The following is a 9418-nucleotide window of genomic DNA, read 5'->3' as shown; positions in this document are numbered from 1 at the left end:
GCCATGCTCCCTCTGAAGCCTCAGGGGAGGAACTACTCTGGGCCTCTCGCCCAGCTCCTGGTGCTGCTGGCAATTCATGGGGTTCCCTGGCTTACAGATGCATCACTCAGTCTCCACCTCCATGTCACGTGGCCCTCTCTCTGTGTGTGTCTCTGCACCTCTTCTCTTCTTAGCATTGGATAGGGCCCATCCTGATGACCTCATCTCAACATCTTAAAGATCCTCTTTCCGAATAAAGTCACTTCGACATATCTTTTTGGGAGACACAATTCAACTCATAAAAAAAATCACATGATTTTGTGGAGGGTTCAAAGGATACCTATGCCCAGCGCCTAGCCTGGCGTCTGGCCCCTGGTGGCTTCCAATCCAGAGATTTCCATCCCAGTGTCCCCAGAAACATCTGTGCCCCCGTTGTTGTCTGTTTTAACAAAATGCATATATTTGTTTATTTAATCACACAAGAATACATACTTGTAAAAGAAAAAAATCCACAATATAAAAGTATGTTTATATGAAATGTCTAGAAAAGGAAAATCTAGAAAGACAGAAAGTAGGTTAGTGATTCCCTAGGGCTAGGGGAGGGGAGAATGGGGAGTGACCGCTGATGAGGAGGTATGAGATTGTTGGGGTGATGAAAATGTCCTAAAATCAGATTATGGTATTATGGTAACGGCTGTACGACTTTGTAAATGTACTAAAAACATTGAATGGTATACTTTAAATGGGAAAATCTTATGGTATGTAAATTGTATCTCAATAAAGCTGTTTAAAAATATATATAAACAGTAAAAATGGATTCTCCCTCCCTCCTCCCATCCCCAACCCTACTCCTCTCCTCAGAGGGAGCCACTGTGAACAGTTTTGGCTACATTGTCACAGATTTGTTTTTATATTCACGTATACGAACATATGCAAATGTATAATTTTTTGCATAAACAGGATCTCACCACATGTATTATCTCTCAACATTTTTGTTGTTACATTTATTTTCCATTTACTTTACATTTTATATCTTACATTTATAAATATCGATAGATATAAAGTATATGTAGAAATATAAAATAAACCTTTCCTTACTAATACATCAGGGACGAATTTCATTCTGAGAACACAGAGGAAGCCCTCATTCATTTTAACAGCCGCACGGCGTTCCATAAGACAGCTGGAATACGAAAGATTCTCCACTCTCCTACCTGGGGACACATCAATTTTCTCGGGTTTCTCCCCATGACAAGGACACACCTGCGGGCGTGTGTGTGACTCGCCCAAGCTTCACTGGGAGCATCCCTCCTGCTTGATGCCCTCCTCCCACACACACTCTTGCAAAAGCTTCACGGCTTCCCTGCTGCTGAGGAAAATGTGGTTGGAAGTTCTGACTGCTGGGAATGGTGACCAGTGGGAGGCGGCTTGCTCCCCAGAGGCTGCTGGGAGCCTGACCTTGGACTCGGATCTGCCGATGTTCTCCAAGGGTCTGTGCAACACAGTAGGGCAGATTCAAAAGTGGTGCCGTCCCAGGACAGCTAAGGACCTGGATGCCCGCGTGGTATCTCAACCACCACCCTCGCCCGCCCTTTGTCTCTTTCGTTGTCTGCTAAACTCGTTCTTCCGTGAGCCTCCTAAGACACGCACTTCCCGGCCAAGAAGCTCAGCAAAATCCTGGAGAGGAGTCCTTCTTTGGGGACTCAAAGAGGCCACTCTGCAGTCGGTGGGAGATCTTGTAAGCAGCTTAGGCCGCTGGCAGGAAGGCACAGCCCGGTAACTTTTCCATTCCCAGGACAAAGTGTTCAGCCAGGGGCCCCGGGAGCACTTAACCTCCTGGGTCAAGTGAACTTGCAGAGTTTCAAAGGCAGATTGGCCTGAAAATGTGCCCTTAAGCTACTTTGATAAAGAGGTTTAAGGCAAGGCACTGGAACACCATCGCTTGCCTTCCGCCTCGCTCTTCAAAAGGTCAGCTTCTAATGGCATCCAGCCTGTGGATAATCCACTTGTTATCTAATCACGAAAAATAAAAGGAGGCATCTGGTTACAGAACGAATTGGGATTCATCATTCAGGGTAACAGGGGCTCCATAACCCATCCCACAGGTGCCTCCTTCCCTATCCATTCAACAAGTGCATCCTAAATCCTTCCACAGGGAGCCCTGGCTAAGCACTTTCTGGTGCGGATAGCTCCTTCATTCCTCCCTGCCACCGAGGAAACAAACACTCCTTCCCTCTTCGGGCAGACAAGGAAATAAGCTGAGAAAGGTGTTCAAGGTTCACCCCGCTGGTGCAGGGCAGAGCCCGAGTTTGACTTCACTCCTCTCTGTTGCCAAAGCCTATGCTTTTTCCTTTCCTCCTCCTCAGCTTGGCTGAGGTATGATTGACAAATAATCATTATGCATATTTAAGGTGTACGACGTGATGTTTTGATATATGAAAACATTGTGAAATGATGCCCCCAATCCAGCTAATTAAACTTTCCATCACCTCACGTAGTTACCTTCTTTTTTTGGGGGGTTGAGAACATTTAAGAGCTACTCTCTCAGGAAATTTTAAGTATACAATACATTACTATTAACTATAGTCACCATGCAGTACATCAGATCTCCAGAACTTATTTGTCTTGTAACTGAAAGTTTGTGCCCTTTGACCAACACCCCTCATTTCCCTCACCCTCCAGCCCCTGGCAGCCACCATTCTACTCTCTGCTTCTATGAGTTCAACTTTTTCATATTCCACACATAAGTGAGATCATGTGGAATTTGTCTTTCTGTGTCCATGCCCATGCTTTTTCTACCGATCTTCCTCAGTTTCTTTAAGGCTCCAGCCAAATTTTTAAAAATAATCAAAAAAAATTTTAATTGAAAATACAAAAAGAAAGATCCTATTATTCCATCACCCTAACACAATCTCTTTTTATTTGGGGCTACCTCAATTATTCCTCAATTATTGCCTGTGCTGTCTCAGATATAGCTGATTGAATAGTTGGATGGATGGATGGATGGATGGATGGATGATGGATGGATGGATGGATGGCTGGAAGGATGGATGGATGATGGATGGATGGATGGATGGATGGAAGGATGCATGGATGAATGGGTGAATAGATAGGCTAATTTTATTTCCTTGGCATCCAGGACTGCCCTTGGTCTTATCCCCCTCTCCTTTGAGCCATACTCTACATACACAATGTATGTCCCCAGCACCCACCTCCTATCTCTCCCCACTAGATTGATGGGAAAGCAGGATTGAGGAGGCCACCTTCTCAGTGTTCTGGAGCATCAACATATCTGATGTTAGAAAGCAAGGCTGAGAACAGCTGCATCCTGAGTTGGGCCCTTCTAGGACTGCTTGGCTGCACAACTGCTTCTGTTGAAGAGTAGAGTGGGCTGCTGAGGCTGGATGAGAAGACTCCCAGGAAGATGGCTGTTCCCAATACTGTAGATCTACAGCTTCTGGACCAGGGAGGAGGTGCAAGCCTGCTCCAACTCCCTCTCTTAGAGACCACAAGTTAGGAGGATCTGTGAATCCTATGTAGTCAGCCGTGGCATTGAGAGCAACCTTCCATCAGTTTAAGACTGACTCCAACAGCAGGGCGGATCTGTGTAGTGAAAGAGCATGGGTTTAGGAGTCAGACAGACTTGGGTTGAGTCCTAACTTTGCCTCTGATCCTGGGAAAATTGTTTAGCCTTGCTGAGTCTTGGTTTTGTTTATAAATTGAGAATAGTGATAGTACCCACAGCAGGGCTGTTGGGCTGGGGGATGGAGGCAACAGTGGGGGCTTCACTGCAAAAAATGGGCAAGGTGCCTGGCCCAGAGCAGGGAAAGTACTAGATGCTCAAAAGATGTTCATCTACCCATCCTTGCACCTCTGGCTTTTGTGGCTGCCTTCCAGAATGCAGAAATGGGAATAGCTCTTTGTGTAAATGCAGTCTGAATTTCCTATTTTCTTACCCTGGAATGGAAATTTGATGAGTTTGGTCTTGGTGTACGTTTCACTTGCTAGATCCTGCTTGGCTGAAGCTGAAGTCTCTCAGTGGAGACAGCTGGAAAGGCCTTGAACTTCAAAATGTTTACAATGTGATTCTGAATTTGCTTCCATTTCCCACAATGATGCAAAATGTTGGTTTTCTTCTTCCTCCTCCACCAACTCGGCGAAGACTTGATCCTCTAAAATAACAGCCTCCGCCAGGAAAAGGGAGGATTCCATGCCCTCCTTCTGCAATGTGTCATGAAAGGAAAGGAAAAATAAAGAAACCTTTCACAATTTGCCATATTGTATGCTTTGGAAGAGCCTGGTAAACTTTCTAGCAAATTGCTTCTAATTATAGGAAACCCGCCTTTGGCTTCGGGAAACACTTGCCAGCATCATTCCAGTTCTCAGTTCTTGGCAGAAGCAGGAGTTTCTCCCATTATTATTTCAGTTGGCTTGAGCTATTGACAATGCATTTATCAAACGGGCATGGAGCTGCCTCCATGGAATAATGTTCTAGAGAAGGCAGTGCTTAGGAGCCCAGTGAAATTGGCCAACAGATGACACAGTCCTGATGCAATTTCCAGACCCATCAGCTATGATGGTCTGTCCTATAATCAATTTCTATTTAAGAAGTTACAGAATACATACATGCTTATTATCTTAAAATCTACAGCAATAAGTATAGTATAATATCAAATTCCCACATCCTCCCTTTCCCAAGCCCATATCCCTTCCCAGGATAGTTCACCATTCCATCGAATTTTCCTAACCCTGCTCACACTTTTCAAGAGTCCTATTAACCGCTGCTCAATTTCTGCGTTTGGGTACACCATCCGGCCCATCCTTCTGGGACCCTTTCAGGTGCTTCTCCTCGTCTTTCTCTTTACAGTGTGTATATAGTGTTTTTTGTTTTTACAATTGGGTTATGCATTTAGCTATACAACTTACCTTCTTCACTTAACAGTAAATTTATATTAGAGATCATCCTTGACAGTATCTATAGATGTACCCCATTCATTTAACGGTTATATATTAGCACAGTCCACAGTAATAGCACAGTAGAAATATTCAGCCAGTCACATGTGTGATTTTAAATGTTCTAGTAGTCACCTTAAAAAAAGCAAAAAGAAACAGGTGAAATTAATTTTAATATCCCAAACATCATCAAATTTTGTCTACAAACAAAACTGATGATATTATGGTGTCATGGGAGTCACGCCACTTCGAGGTGTCCTGTTGTTATTTTGGAGAGTACCCAAGCGGTGACTGACCCATGTGTAAGCTACAGTCACTAAATGATATTCCCTCTTCTTCCTCTCTTTTCTCTATTTCCACCAGTTCCCATGCACCACCTCAAAACTACCTAGTAGAGTCTCCCCACAGCTCTTGTGCATCAGGAGAATGTGAATGTCCATGCCAAGGATGTCATCTCTGGGAGCTCCCAGAATTCGCAGTCCTTGGGATGCTAGAATGCTGATGCTTTCTGTGCAGAAGTGTGGGGCGCTCTTCCCCAACACCCCAACAATTTTGTCAGCTAGGCTCCAAAGCAGTTCTGCTTGAGCCTAGAGATTATTTCTGGAATAGTTATTTCAATTTATTTCTTTTATATCTTTCCTTCCAAAGGACTCCAACCCATTCCAAAGAACCCCAGGGAAGGTAAACACTGCTTTAGCCTCAGCCATCCTACCCTCCTGGCCCATCCCCTAAAAAAAATTCCATTTTTCTGTGTCCCCAAAGCTCCCACACATATGAATAGGTGCGAGCAGATACTTGGAGAAGGGTCAGGGCAGAGTACTGTGAAAAGAGAAAGTCGTTATTCTAGACCCCAGCTAAGACAGCCAAAAATTCTGTAACTCAATCATTCATTCATTCATTCATTCACTCCACAAGGGTTCAGGATCTACCCTTCTGGATTCAGGGAACACCTGATTCCTACTTTCAAAGAGTTTACAGTCTTATGGATGAGACAGACCGGCAGATCAACCAGCACAACTGATGTGGTGAGTATTGAACTAACATCAAACACAAAGAATTGGGCAACCAAGGTTTTCTTGGGGGAGGGGCTGGAGCCAACCTTGACTGGGAGGGCGGAAAGTGATTAGTCAGGAACAGCAACCATCATGTGGAGTGTCCAAGATTAGTAGTTTGCCTGGTGGACAAAGGCTACAAGAGCCCTCTAGAGGAAGTGATGGGTGAAAACACAGGGTGGCAGGCAGCATGGCCAGGTTATGGGACCATGAGGGGTGTGATAGTGTGGCATGTGGGTGAAGTGGAGGAACATTAGCTGGAGAGCCAGAATAACCAGCCCAACTAAATCCTTTCTAGCCACCCAACCAGATTTTTCTAAATGTCAAAAATGAAATTCACCATCATCTTCTCTCCAAAGCCTGCTCCCCATCCCACATTCTCATAATGGTCCAGCTCCCTCTCCACCATCCAATGAGAAATTTCAATCATCATGTTGCTTCCTTTTCCTTCAATGCCATATTAAAAGCCATCCTCAACGATTCTCTAATCCGATCTCTTATTTATATCCCAACTGACACCATCCTGATTTGCATTTCATCACCTTTCATGGGGGTGTTGTAGCAACCTCCAGACTTGTCACTCTGCCTTCATCAAACTTCTAATCCACTTCCACATTGCAGTCAGTGATCATTCCAGAATGAAAATCTGACCATGCCACTTGTTGTGGACCTGCTCACTGGTTCCTATTTTCCTTGAGATAAAGAGTTTTAGAAATCTTTTTAAAGATCTGTTAACAAATGAACTTTCTAGAAAAGTCTACACTCTCCTTTACTCACCCAATAATCCATTCTTATCAAGCCATTCCATTTCCTAAATGCATCATAGCTTTCACACTTCCATGCTTACACCATCCTGTTCTTTCCGCCTGGAATTTTCATTCACCCATGCAACCAAGCTAATTTCTTCTTATCTTTTAAAGACTTAGCTCAAAGGGCTTCTGCTTTCTCTAGCCCAACCCGTGCCTCCCATCCAGGTAGAATAAAATTATTGACTCTCCATCCGTGGTCTCAAACACTATTGTTCTCTCTTCAATCCTTACTACACTATACGTGACACTATACGTGATGGCTTGTGTGACTCAAGTAAACCTCAGGTCCGCTCTCAGCAGAGGCTCAAGCCCTAGAAAGCACAGTTTAGCAATCTACAAGTGATGAAAAGTATTTAAAGTCTTTGTTGAGCTCCCCCATGGAAATGGCAAAGAGGAGAAGGAATTTTTAATAAATAGCATACATCTGAAAAATTCTCTCTCCCAATGGTTGGCTCTCTCAGTATCCTTTGCAGTCAACAGTCGTTCCCTAAAACTAGCGCACTCCTTCTCTCTCTCTCAAATTCTAACTCCCCGAAGCCACTTCTGACATCTAGCTGCATGTTTACTTCTGCCTCCTCATCAAGGCATCTGAGTTGCACAAGTCAAGGGCGCCATTCCCGCTGGTCTTTGAGGCGGGGCTTCCAAGGTTGCTACTTCCATAGAATGCTATGTGAACGGTGCTCCCTGGAGTTTTGCAATGAGTAGATCTGCTCCTCACCCTTCTCTCAGCTCTATTTTATATAGATCAACTCAGTATCTCTGGCTAATTTTATTTTCTCTACACTCTTCCCTAGCCAGTGCCTGGATGCTGACTCAACAAACAAGGAACTTTCCCACCACAGCCACGAGAGAAGGTGGAAGATTGTGCAGACTCCTGCAATAATTATTGTTGTCCCTGTTACATCTGTTTTCAAGTCAATCTTTCTCAGCAGACGGTGAGCTCCTCTCAGTCATAGGCAGTATTTTATTTAGCTTAGTGGCCCCAGAGCCTACCACAGGTTCCAGAACATGTAGACTCTCAATGGTTGAATCAAAGACTTTTAAAGAAAAAACATACGTAAGTGCTTAAATGGCCAGTAACTTTCCAAAATAAAAAAAGCCCTGGATTCACTGTCCTGATACCACTAATATATCTACCTTACTCTTTTCAGAGGTTAGATTTCAAAGGAAGCCCATAGGCTTTCAAAATATAGTTCACATAAAACAAAAGTTTCAAAAACAAAAGTTACCCTTATTTCCTTCAAAACATTCTAATTTATTCTGTTTCTTCCTTTCATTATTTTTTTTTAAAGATCTCTGCATCTTTTTTTTTTTTTTTGTGAGGAAGATCAGTCCTGAGCTAACATCTGATGCCAATCCTCCTCTTTTTTGTTGAGGAAGATTGGCCCTGGGCTCACATCCGTGCCTATCTTCCTCTTCTTTATATGGGACACCGCCACAGCATGGCCTGACAAGCAGTGCGTCAATGTGTGCCAGGGATCCAAACCAGTGAGCCCCGGGCAGCCGCAGCAGAGCGCGTGCTTAACCACTTGCGCCACCGGGCCGGCCCCTCATTGTTATTTGTTTAAGCTGGTTATGAGCAACTGAATTGATCTCACTCTCCTGTCAATTTCGTTCTACAGGCTGAAAACCACTGCCCCAGTTTATCTTGGGAAGGATACTTTTCTATCTGCTCTCCAGCACGCCATCCATATACTTCCCTAAATCAGCAGTGGGGCGCTTCTCACTTTACTGCTGGGCATCTGCTGGCACTCCTGGATAGCATCTTCTTTAGGAAAATCTTCCCTCTCTGTGGCTACCTGTGGAGAAATGAATGCAGGGTTTCTGTGGGCAGAGCAGTACTCTGGTCCTCTAGGTCTCAAAGTGTGGGTCAAGTTGGGCCTGAGGGCCTAAGGTCGTCATTTAGAGCCCCTTTCTCCCCATGGGCTGCAGGCCTGTCTTTCTATTTGCCCAGTTGTTCAGAGAGTAACTGTCGTCTTAAACGTGACATACTCACACATGACATGTTCACACGTGATGTACTCACACACATGCAAATGCACCCACCCGCACAAGCTCCATGAGCACACATGAGTCCTCAGAGAAAATGAAGTCTCAAGTCCCAAGGAGAAAGAGAAAGTTTTTCCTAACCACCGAATTGTTTGTACGATGCCTCTTTCTCCATGGAGTCAGTACTTTGTGTTGTTATCTTGAGTAGTGTTTTAATTACTTGTCTTCACACATCTACCCTCATCCCACTTTTGGTAGTGTCCCTTGAGGTCTGCAGGGAATAGGAAAAGAGCCAATTTTACACCCTCTTAATGACTCTTCCCACGTGCTAAATTTGATTTGTGCTGGCCATTCTGGGAAAAACATGATTCTATTCCCGGCCAAGGGCCCATGTTGGCCTTGGTTTCTGTCTGTGGGAACACATGAGATGAACCTCTTCTTCCAGACACATGGGGGAGATAAGAGAGCCTTGCTGAGAATTGAGACTGAGCCCAAGATGGTGAAGGGAGCAATGGCAAATCTGTGGTTTCCTGGAGTTGTTGGTCTAGGTTCCCCCAATGCCCCAGACGTGAGTTGTGATGTGTGTGAGCTCAGTAGCCAGTGCCCAGCATCAGCTCAGGAGGGAACATTCTCTGC

The sequence above is a fragment of the Ceratotherium simum genome, chromosome 4 (genome assembly GCF_057802395.1).
Source record: "Ceratotherium simum simum isolate JZ-2026a chromosome 4, ASM5780239v1, whole genome shotgun sequence".
Taxonomy (NCBI): domain Eukaryota; kingdom Metazoa; phylum Chordata; class Mammalia; order Perissodactyla; family Rhinocerotidae; genus Ceratotherium; species Ceratotherium simum.
Note: the sequence above shows the minus strand (reverse complement) of the source record.